Source organism: Stegostoma tigrinum, chromosome 15 (assembly GCF_030684315.1).
Source record: "Stegostoma tigrinum isolate sSteTig4 chromosome 15, sSteTig4.hap1, whole genome shotgun sequence".
Taxonomy (NCBI): Eukaryota; Metazoa; Chordata; class Chondrichthyes; order Orectolobiformes; family Stegostomatidae; genus Stegostoma; species Stegostoma tigrinum.
Window position 1 is genome coordinate 68079857 of NC_081368.1, and position 12657 is coordinate 68092513.

Below are 12657 nucleotides of genomic sequence, written 5' to 3' on the forward strand. Positions count from 1 at the left end.
GCCTGCAGAATCTAAAACCGCGGGGAGGGTGGGGGCATGATTTAAAAACAAAAAGGGGTGTCAGTTAGGGCCAAGATGAGGAGAAATTCATTTACAGATATAACTGGCATTGCACAGAATGTTTATATGAAACTTGTTTTTCACATGAAAAACTTTATGGAAAATGTGTTATCAGCAACTTATAATTTGAGTACACCATATACTACTAGTTATATCTATTGATAATGCTGTAATAAGTAATTAATAATGACCAGGGCTACATGGTGGCACAGTGATTAGCACTGCCGCCTCTCAGTGCCAGGGTCCTTTTTTTGAATCCAGCCTTAGGTGACGGACTGTCTGTGTAGAGTTTGCATCTTCTTGCCAAGTCTGTTTGAGTTTCCTTTGGGGGCTCTGAATTATTCCCACAGTCCAAAGAATTGCAGGACAGGTGGATTGGCCATGCTACATTGTCTTATAATGCCCAGGGTTATGCAGGACAGGGATAGCGTGGAGGCTGGGTCTGGGTGGGATACTCTTCAGTGGGTTGGAACAGCAATAGGACAAATGTTATTTTTCTGTGCTGTAGGGAATCTATGATTCTGGGTAAAGGTCTAATAAAACACAGTTCACACACCATAAATGTCATAAATAAACAACTAAAAATGTGGTTCAGATTATAAATACGAGCTACCATTATGGAATTCATTCAAAATTTTCTTCATAAAGCATGATGCATGGCTCATATATAATGTAATTCTAAGTTAAATAACAGATCTTACTTTGGACCATCACGTTAATTGATTGCTTTGGCATTTCCTATTCTGTGGTTATTTCAAAAGCTCACTTTTAGGAGCTAAGGTTCAAGCCGCAGGCACTCCATTGCATTATTCAGCTCCGATCCCTGTCCAGTATAATCTAAATATCATGGCAGTGTATTGCATTTCAGAGCCTGGTTATCAATTTGGATCTGAGGATTGATTATTGTGTCTGGACTTTGAGTGTCAGGTTGATTCACTACAGAGAGCAGATGAAAGCTGTCTGACCCTTGATACTTTTAACAGTTCTAGTTTACCTGAAAGTGCAACTTCTGAAACAGGCTTGTCTCGTACATGAGCCATGTGCCCGAGGATGGAGAAGATGACAAACCTAGCGAACACACTCGTAGCACAATTAACAACACAGACGACGATGGTGTCTCTGTAGCAGTTGTTGTGGAACTTGTTGTAGGATGGCAATGCGACTAAGCTGCCACAACCCACTGAGATAGAAAAGAAAATTTGTGTTGCAGCATCTTTCCAGACCTGGTAATTAGAAAATAGAGTTATTGTCTGGAGAGAAATTAAACACAAACTAATTCAATAGGTTAATAATATTAACCTTGAAAACAATGAGGATTCAGATGCTTAGTCCATGGTGAACTGTGGGTGTAAGTAGCTGTGATGCCTGATACATTCTTCCACCAGTCTTGGCTTTCAGTGACTGACTCAGTTTCCAGAAGGCATTCAAGATAGTGCCATCAAAAGCCTGCTTCCTAAAATAAGGGTGCATGGTGTGATGGACAATGTATTAGTGTGGATAGAAGATTAGTAAACTAACAGAAAGTAGAGTAGGGATAAATCAATGTTTTTCTGATTGGCAGTCAGTGACTAGAGGTATGCCTCAAGGACCAGTGTCGGGATGGCAATTGTTTACAACTGAAAACATAATTTGGATTTGGGGACTAAGTGTAGTCTGGCCAATTTCTCAAATAACATTAAAATCAGCTATATAGCAATCTGTGCAGAGGACACTGAAAGTCTGCAGAAGGATATAGATAGGTTCAATGAGTGGCAAGGTTATGGCAAATGGAGTACAATGTTAATTAGTGTGAGATCATCCATTTTGGTAAGAAATGACAACAAAATGAATGACTATTTAAATAGTTAAAAATTGCAGCATGCTGCTGTACAGAGGGACTTGGGGTGCCCATGTAAAAAAATCACTAAAAGTTGGTATGCAGGTGCAGCAGGTAATTTGGAAGGCAAACGGAAAATGTTCTTTCATTGCTAGAGAGAGGTGGAGAGGTTATGCTGCAGTTGTATAGGGTGCTGGAGGCTACACCTGTAGTACTGTGTACATTTTTAGTCTCCTTACTGGAGAAAGGATGCACTGGTACTGGAGAGGGTGCAGAGAAGGTTGGCTGGGTTGATTCTGGACTTGAGAGGGTTAGCTTCTGAGGACAGATGGAGTAGACTAGGATTATACTCGTTGGAATTTAGAAGAATGAGGGGGATCTTCTTGAAACGTAAAATTATAAAGGGAATAGATAGGATAGAAGTAGGGAAGTTGTTTCAACTGGTGGGTGAAACTAGAACTAAGAGGCATAGCCTCAAAGTAAATGGGAACAGATTTAGGACTGAGTTGAGGAGGACCAAATTCTCCCAAATGGCTGTGAATCTGTGGAATTCCCTGCTCAGTCAAGAACTTGAGGTTATCTCGTTGAATGTATTTCAGGCAAAGATCAATAGATTTTTGAACAGTAAAGGAAATAAGGTTTAGAGTGAGATGGTGAGTAAGTGCAGATAAGTCCATGAAAATATCAGCCATGATCAACATGCTGGATGGCCTACTCCTGCTCCTATTTCTTATGTTCTTAGTTCATTACTGGCAGCATTCACACTGGCCCCAGTTAACTACATTCTTTTATGTACAGCAACAACATAGAGCATCTTTCAGCACAAATAATGATTCATTTTTAAAATTGTAACAATATCACAGCAACCAAAAAAATTTAACATCTATAGGCATCATGAAATTGTTGTTATTACCCATTATAAAACTACATTATAATCTGCAGACACAAGTTAAAAAGTGGATAAATAAAAGAATGGAAATCTAATCTGATTGCTGTCTGAAAATTTGAGAAACTAATAATGTTCACTATTTTCGATTTGCAAACTCTGCAGTATTTGAGGACTGAATACAATTATCCAACCATTGTTATCCAGCAGACATTAATCCACTGTCTGCTTCCCAAAACAGTATCTCCTAGGCTTCCCATTTGTATTCACTGGGTGCAGTGAAGTTCCTGTCCTCACACTGTGAACTGAATCACCTCAGAAATCTGTTTCAAGGATAATGATATGCCAAGTGTTGATTCACTACCTGCCACAATCTCTGGGACTTAAACTAACAATTGGAAGAGTGGAATCACTCAAACTTACACTTTCCTTCTCTGCCTCAGTCCTTGCATTGTTAATTTCAAAATACTACACTCAGACTGGTTAAGGATATAATCAGTGGCTTTCCAATGCTCATTTCAGACGTAAATTCTAAATTTCAGATGTAGACAATGTGTCTCATTTCCCTCTCCCACTTCAGATATTTGATGTATGAAATATCATTGACACGGACAAGTGTCATCAAGAGTGGACCCTTTCTTTGCCCTGATACAGCAAAATATGGGTCAATATTTGCTTCATACGTTGAAAAGGCATTTCATCCGGAACTCTTAGACCTGAAACAATTCCATGGTTTCAGAAAGGAGGAGACATGGATGAGAAATTGTATTGCATCCCATTCCATGTGACATTTCCTCATCAATTTCCATCCTCTTTTCCATCACAGCCTACACCCGACCCTGTTCCTTGCTAAAGGCAGGATGATATAGACCTTAAACTGACTCTTTTAAATTCATTACAAGCTCAATTAAAACTTTGCAATAACTAAATCTAGTTTTCTGACATTTAATGAAGGACTCACGAGTAAGACCCTCATTTTAAATTGACTACCCCAAGCAGACTAAAAATATAATTTAGGCTCAATCATTGATGTTGCTGCATTTACCTCAGCAGCAGCCAGTTTGGAGAAGTCTGATTGGCTTCCGATGTAGAAATTGATTCCTTTAGAGGCTCCCTCCAGTGTAAGTCCATGGATCAGGAGTATGGTTAGAACCACATGAGGGAATATTGCAGTGAAATAAACCACCTGAACATGGAGTGAAGCTTGTTAGATTTTCCTGTATTACTGTTACACCAGGAGAAAATAAAATCAAGGAGCAGCACTAGGCCACTTGGCCCTCAAGCCTGCCCCACCGTGCAATTAGATCCTGCTGCTCAGATGTTAAACATAAGTTTGTTTTCGCGCCTGATCACCTCAACACATGCCCTCTCGCTAACCTTGACTCTCTTGTAAATCAACAAATGATCAAATTCTGCCGTGAATGTATTCAATGAACGAACCTCTCCTGCATTCTGAGGAAGAGAATTTTAAACTTTGAAAATACGCCGATGGAAAAGATTCCTCTTCGTCTCAACCTTACCAGGAGACGCCTTATTTTGAACTGAGCTCCCTGTTCTAGATTCTCCCATGTGGAGAAAAAAGCCTGTTAAGACCATTCAGAATTTTTGAAGACAGTTTCTCAGTTTCCTAAGTTCCTGTTAGTATAGGCCCAAACTTCTCAAACATGTTATTTTTTATAGAATAAACTTTTTATTTGTGAAATTAGCCCAGAGACGTTGACAGAATTGTCTCTAAAACAAATACACCCCTTAAACAAGGAGACCAAAGCAGTACATGCTGTACCTTTATAGTAAGACTTGCCCCATTTATACTTCATCCCCCCTTGCAATAAAGATAATATTTCCAACTAAATGGCAAAGTAACAGGATTCTCATCAGTGCATTGAAAGTAGCAGAAGTCAACCAGGAGAGAAATAGTGACATGGAGGGTACACAAACAGATGTGTTTGCATGCGGTTCACAGAGTTTGCATCTTGAGACAGTCTGAGACCTTGTTATAAATGTGCTCATTTAAAATGTGCTAAAATCATAGACATAATAATAGAAATAACAAAATGAGGATAATCAGTTGAGGGTAATTACATTTTTTTTGAGGATCAAAAACATGAATATACACGTACAATCACTTATTACTGAGCAGGATTTGACAATGTACCAGAACTAGTTGCAGGCGGAGCTAAGTTGTTCCATTACAATGTGGAAAGTTGCCCAGGTATACCATATCTTCAAAAAGCAGAACAAATCTAACCTTACTGAGTAATGCCCCATCAGTAAATTCTCGGCCATCAGTGAAGTGATGGAAGGGGTAGTTGATAGTTCTATCAACTGTTACTTACTCATCAGCTGCTTAATTCAGGTTCTTCCAGGCTCACTCAGCTCCTGACATTATTATAACCTTGGTCCAAGTCAATTGAACCAAACTCTGGAGGTGAGGTGAGAGAGACTGCCCGAGACATCACAGCAGCATTTGACTGAGTGTGGTTGCAATGAGTCCTAGTAAAACAGAAGGGAATGGAAACCAACAGCAGGGTGGGAAACGGAGGGGGGAGAATTTTCCACTGGCTGGAGTCAGACCAAGCATGAAGGAAATGGTTTGTGGTGACTAGGGACTGAACAACTCAAACCTAGGACTTCTCTATAGGAGTTGCTCAGGATCAGGACCAAGGCACAGCCACCATCAAATGCTTTATCAATTGCTTTTATTTTTGCTCCAAAATAATGTCAGAAGTGGACATTAAACCTTTCATAATGTCAGAAGTTTGCTGATGATTGCACAAAATTTGATACCATTCCCAAATCCACAGATACTGAAGCAGCCCATGTTCATATTCAGTAAAACTTGGTAACACTTAAGCTTGAGGTAAGCAACATTCACAGCATTTCAGTGCCAGGCAATGACCATAGCATCCCTACAGCATGGAGACAGGTCATTTGGCCCATTAAGCCCCTACCAACCTTCCAAAGAGCCGCCCTATCCTGGAAGTCCTGCATTTCCCATGGCTGACCCACCTAGCCTGCACATCCCTGGACACTATGGGAAATTTAGCATGGCCAATCCACCTAACCTGCACATCTTTGGACTGTGGAAGGAAACCGGAGAACTTTGAAGAAACCAGCGTAGACACAGGGAGAATGTGCAAACTCTCCACAGACCAAGGGTTGAATTGAACCTGGGTCCCTGGTGCTGTGAGGAAGCAATGCGAACCACTGAGCCACCTGTTCCAACCATCTCCAACGAATGAGAATCAAGCCATAGTCCAGTGGAGTTCAGTCATATTGCCATAACTAAGTGTACCATTATCAACCTACTCAGGGTCACCATTTACCTGAAATCTCAATGGAATACCCACATAAATATCACCACTACACAAAATGTTATTCATACTGTTCATGACATTAAATCTTTCAAAAATTTGGACTTTGTTTTCCATCCCCCAACATAAATATTGACTTCCTCTAATACTTGTGCACTGTGGCAGCTACGTATACCAGAGACAAGATTTAGAGAAGTAACTCGCCAAATTCCAGATGGTACTTTCCAAATCTATGACCTCTGCCATCTAGAAGGACAAAGGCAGCAGACACATGGGAAAAACACCACTTGCAATTTACCCTCCAAGCCACTCACCATCCCAACTTGGAAATATGTCACTGTTGCTTCAATGATGCTGGGTTAAAATCCTGGAACTTCCCCCTTAACAACACTGAGGGTGCCCTGACACCTGTTCAACTACAGTCGTTCAAGAACACAGCTCACTACCACCTTCTCAATGGCAGTTAGTAATGACCAATAAACACTGGCCCAGCCAATAGTGCCCGTATGGTTTATAATAATATCATAGATAACCTTAAAGCTACTTCAGCGAAACATTGCAGATGCTGGATATCTGAAACAAAAGCAAAACAAAAAATTTTTGGAAGTACTCAGCAAGTCAACTAATGCCTGCAATGAGAGAGAAACAGAGTTAACATTTCAGGTCATTGACTTGTCAATAGAACAATAGCAAAATAAAACAGAGAGTAGGATGTGTCCATATTAAGAACTCATGGTTTCAGGAAAAGCCAGCGATATCAGAAATGCCAGTGTGAAAGGCTGCAACATCAGATCAATGTGACAGAGATGGAAGCAGGGTGTGAAGAAGTATAGTCAAAGGTAGCTGTGAGAGTTGTTGCTTTTGAGTAAAAATTAGGAAGGCTATATCCATAAATCACAGACATCGGGAAAGGGAAGATGAGATTCAGAGCTGAATCAGGTGAAGGTTATGGAAGTTGGAAATTGGAATCAAAATCAATGAACTTTTCCAGTTTGTGGTGAGAGCAAGAAATGACACTGATACAGTCATCAATGTACTGGGAAAATGAAGCAGCTACCAAGGTAACAGGCACGTGTCTCAAGGAAGCGGTAAGAGTTCTCAGATATTACCTAAACACCAATGAAATCGACACCATTCCTGTTGATAAATTCTGCAGTGTTGTGATATGGCCATCTCATAGCTGCATGTGAGCAGTCGATGACATCCTGTTTGTTGGGGAAGCCTGAATCCTATATTTCAGAATCCTATTGCCTGAGTGGCAGCACTTACCCCACCGTTGGGATACAGATGGCATCAGTGATGCAATCCATGTCCCAACAGTGAGGCAAGTGCTGTCCTGATGCATTTGTGGGTGCACATGTCACAAACTGGGAACACAACAGGGCCAAAGAGGTTCATCGCTATGAGAACAGTCAGTGGATGAATACCCTGCAGATGAGGGCTGCACACATCTCTCCATACAGCGAGACATATTGCTCATTGGGGAGACAATGGCCTAGTGGTGTATCATCACTGCAACATTAATCTCGAGTAATGTTCCGGGGACCTAGGTTCAAATTCCACCACAGTATATGGTGGAATTTAAAAGCAACAAAAACCTGGAATTAAGAATGTAATGATGACCATAAATCCATTGCTGATTGCTTGAAAAACTCATCTCATTTACCAACACCTTTGGGGAAGGAAATCTGCCATCCTGACCTGGTCTTGGCCTGCACGTGACTCCAGACCCACAGCAATAAGGTTGGTCCTTAGCTTCCCCCGGGCAATTAGTGATGAGCAATAAATGTTGGCCTCACCACATCCCATAATGGTCATGAAGCATTGGCAAATACTAGCTGACAGTGTTTGTGGATGAGGACTCCTGGATTGTGCTGTTTGACGGTGAGCAACATGGAAGCTGTTCACAGCCAGTAGCGATCTGAAGTCACCAGTTACTCGCTCTGATTTTCAGCTCAAGAATTCACAACATTTTGCTTGTTTGGCATATTTGGTAAAATGGGAAACTGGATGTTAATAAGCAATTTGTATCATTAATAAGGCATTAAACAAGCTACAAGCCCTTAATTCACAACTTGTCACTGCCTAGTAAGAAACTCACCTCCTCACTTGACAGATACATCAGCCAGTTGTTCCTGATGTTGATTTTCTGCACTATATTTCATCATAGGTCACGTGGCTTATGTCAGTAATAGATTCTGCCAACAGTAATTACTACAGGGCTACTACAACATAGTCCTCCAACATTAATAACTATTGAAAGAGAGGTGGGTAACATTATACTGGAATGTCACGTGCTGTGATACTTTCCAACAGGCTTAAAACTACATAAGCTATTGTGCAATACCAGTATTTTATTGTTTTGTCCCAATGATTACTCCTTATCACCTGGGAGATAATCCAGCCCCTCTACAAATGATTTATCAATTCTAGTTTCTTTATTTCATAAATCCATACTTTGTCATTAATTATAACTCTATTCATCCCCAATCAATTACCTTTCCTGATGATTTGGTTCCTTTCGATAACACCAGTCCAACTATCAACTGGGCCAGAAACAAACAGAGAGCTAAATCCCAGACTATCTCCCCAGTCTCATGCATTGAACTGGAACGGTGTAAAACTATCTTACTGAAGAAGATAAACAAGAGCATCTTGTGTCAGGATAAAATTCATTGCTCACATTTACAAAGCAACTAAGTATTTATTGAAATAAATAATTTAGATTTGAACATCATAAAGCTTGCGTGTGTCTTTAAAAAAATTGTTCCAAAGAGTTTAGGGGAAATTTGATATTCTTTCTGACCCCTGTCACTATTCCTATTGCTCTTTAATATAGATCCTTGTTTAAACAGCGAGTGCTAATGTGGTCCATCAGACAGCAGATTTGCTTTGAAGAAGCTTCTGACAGAGTTTCACTGACTGCCTAAAATTGAACTGTTAAAATTATCTGATTTAATCATTCTGTCTCCCAATGAAATCAGCTCCTTCATATTGTTCAATATGGGATCTGCTTCCAGACAGTTAATCTAAATACAGTTCCCAAGTCTATGTGTTAAATGCAAGACCTTATCATAATTAAAAGGTCATTGGTCATTGATAATTTAAAACATTTAATGTTTTGGAATTCTGGTGGTGAATACTTCCCTTGATGAACTAAAAAAAAACCTTTTGAGGTATAAATGTTGTCAATGTTTTGAAACCAGAAGGCTTTTAACTCGTAAAGAGCCCATGGCAATAAAGCTTTGATATAAAAATGCAATGAAGCAAATGATATTAATAAACTCTCTATGAAAATCAAACAGCTTCCCTCTCACTTAACAGGGCATTCACAAAATAAACATCCCAAGAGAAGTTACTGGCCCAGCTGTGCAGATTATTGGTGCAGCAATGTACTTACTCCCAGTATTGCTCACTCGGACCCTGGTGACGAATGGAGATTTCTGAACCATTTGGACATGTTTCATTGTTTGCCTGCAACCATGTTGTATTAACAATTTCAAAACATCCACCATCGAGAGTGAAATTGCAGAGTAGATCTGGAAATGTGGAACGTGTTTCAATATTATAAATATTGGATTCTATTTCAATAATAACCAGAGTCACTGTTTCACTCTGACTGCATCAGTTAATCATTTTGATTACATGGGCAAGGTTATAGATGGATCACAACACAGAGGTAGAGCCTGTACACTCAATCACAGCACAGACTGACTCTGGTGCTCAATCTGCTAGTTCTCCTGTTTGACAAAATCTGCCATATGCCTGATCATAAAACCAAATTAAAATGTTACAGTATAAAAAATTACTTCAAAAGCATTCAATTAGCAGCTTTTGCAGAAGACATCAGGGATTATAATGAGCTGGACTTTCCAGGGAAGAAGACTTTCACACACTATGCTACACCACTCCTTTTTCATTAATGAATGAATGGAGCTCCTAATTGCTGAGAGGGAGATTCAACTCTGGGTCCCCTCAGAAATGTGAAGCCACATTTCCATCCAGACAGTTCTGTTACAGCACAGAGGCTATCAGAGGAAGTCAAACCATGACCCGTTTTCACAGCAGTCAGCTGCTGTCTCCTGACATTTTAAGGTTCCTGACAGCTATTTTTCCAGCTGCTGTCAAACAGTAAGCGCATAATGTAATTGTGTCAGAGATAATGGGAACTGCAGATGCTGGAGATTCCAAGATAATAAAATGTGAGGCTGGATGAACACAGCAGGCCAAGCAGCATCTCAGGAGCACAAAAGCTGACGTTTCGGGCCTAGACCCTTCATCAGAGAGGGGGATGGGGGGAGGGAACTGGAATAAATAGGGAGAGAGGGGGAGGCGGACCGAAGATGGAGAGTAAAGAAGATAGGTGGAGAGGGTGTAGGTGGGGAGGTAGGGAGGGGATAGGTCAGTCCAGGGAAGACGGACAGGTCAAGGAGGTGGGATGAGGTTAGTAGGTAGCTGGGGGTGCGGCTTGGGGTGGGAGGAAGGGATGGGTGAGAGGAAGAACCGGTTAGGGAGGCAGAGACAGGTTGGACTGGTTTTGGGATGCAGTGGGTGGGGGGGAAGAGCTGGGCTGGTTGTGTGGTGCAGTGGGGGGAGGGGATGAACTGGGCTGGTTTAGGGATGCAGTGGGGGAAGGGGAGATTTTGAAACTGGTGAAGTCCACATTGATACCATATGGCTGCAGGGTTCCCAGGCGGAATATGAGTTGCTGTTCCTGCAACCTTCGGGTGGCATCATTGTGGCAGTGCAGGAGGCCCATGATGGACATGTCATCAAGAGAATGGGAGGGGGAGTGGAAATGGTTTGCGACTGGGAGGTGCAGTTGTTTGTTGCGAACTGAGCGGAGGTGTTCTGCAAAGCGGTCCCCAAGCCTCCGCTTGGTTTCCCCAATGTAGAGGAAGCCGCACCGGGTACAGTGGATGCAGTATACCACATTGGCAGATGTGTAATTGTGTGTTAGGGTTCAGGGAGGGTAAGATGCTTGACTTATAGGAGTAGCGTGCCAGCTAAATGGGATACGTGTATCCTTAAGGGTGCAGATATACAAAAGGATAGCTATGCAAGGTACATTGTCGATTGAAGCAGGGTGCCAGGTAGATAAGGTAACAGCTGAGTCGATGTAGGGTGCCAAGTGGGTAAGGTGTGATGGTGCAGCATAACAATGGATTTAGCTGAATAATGTGGTGTTTAAAGGCATTTGGAGGGAAGGGAGCAATTTTGAATGTCAGGTCCAGCAGCAGTGACATTAGGAATGGGTGATGGGGTGGGGCAGGGGATGGGAAGTTCAATGCTAACAGTGAGCAGGAGAGTGTGGTCATCGTCAGAGATTGGGGGGTAATGTCACGTCTCTAAGAGAAGCTGGGGACAGTTGAAGAGGTGCAGGGCCTCTGGTCAGGGTCTAGACACTAAGGGGTTGAGGGGATCGGATTATGTGAGATGAGTGTGTGATATGTTTCAAAAATTGCTCAGGCATTTGACCATATGTGTAATACTCTACCTTTTGCTGAATAACTGCATAACATAATTTAATTAGTCATGTCACTTTGGGTATGTTGCAAATCCATTTAAATCTTGACCCTGTTTCTTGAGCCTTCCACCAATTCGAACAGTTTCTGTCAGTCTATTCTGACCAAACCCACCATGATTTTGAACAGCTCTGTCAAACCTCCTTTCAACTCTTTCAGTTCAAAAGAGAACTGTAACAGCTTCGGCAATTCTTCCGGGTGTCCGGACCTCAATCCCTGGAATCATTCCCATCAGCCTTTTCTGAACCCACTCCAATTACTTCACTTCTTGTGCAGTGCAGTACCCAGGACTGGACACAATAACCCAGCTGAGACTGAGGCAGTGTTTAAAAAAAACGGTTCACCATAACCTCCTTAGGTGATGCCTGACCTTATTGTCCAGACTGAGACTATGGGTGATGTGTGATGTTGAGTGATGGATGATTAAAATGACAAGAATTAATAGCAATCTGCGAAGTAAATTTAGTAAAGGAAACAAACTTCAAATACTTACCAACTCCATATTTGGTCAGGGATTACCCATAATCCCAGCCTGTACAAAAAGGAATTTTGTTTCAAAGCTGAAACATTTTGTCCTCTGCTTCAGAAATTTCAAATTCACTCATCTCAAGATTTCAGACTTACTTTTTCCAATTCAAACAGAAGTAATCTTTGATAACAACATTAGATAATAGGAGTTAAACCACGTTGATGTGGGAAGTGAGATGAAACTGAAAGAAACAAAGCTTTTAAATAACGCAATAAAAACTGAGTGTGTCACAGAGTCAGACGGTATAAGAAATATATACAAGAGGTAGATTAGATTCCTTACGGTGTGGAAACAGGCCCTTCGGCCCAACAAGTCCACAATGCTCCTTGATATATCCCACCCAGACCCATCCCCATTCCCCTATAACCCACACACCCCTGAACACTACGGACAACTTAGCATGGCCAATCCACCTACCCTGCACATCTTTGGACTGTGGGAGGAAACCGGAGCACCCGGAGGAAACCCACACAGACTGTGCAAATTCTGCACAGACAGTTGCCTGAGTCTGGAATCGAACCTGGGTC

The 12657-nt window shown here is 41.5% G+C and overlaps 1 pseudogene; it reads right to left on the reverse strand.

Moving 5' to 3' along the window:
- LOC125459000 (sodium- and chloride-dependent neutral and basic amino acid transporter B(0+)-like) overlaps positions 1 to 12657 on the reverse strand; it is a 66953-nt pseudogene that overhangs the window by 17609 nt on the left and 36687 nt on the right.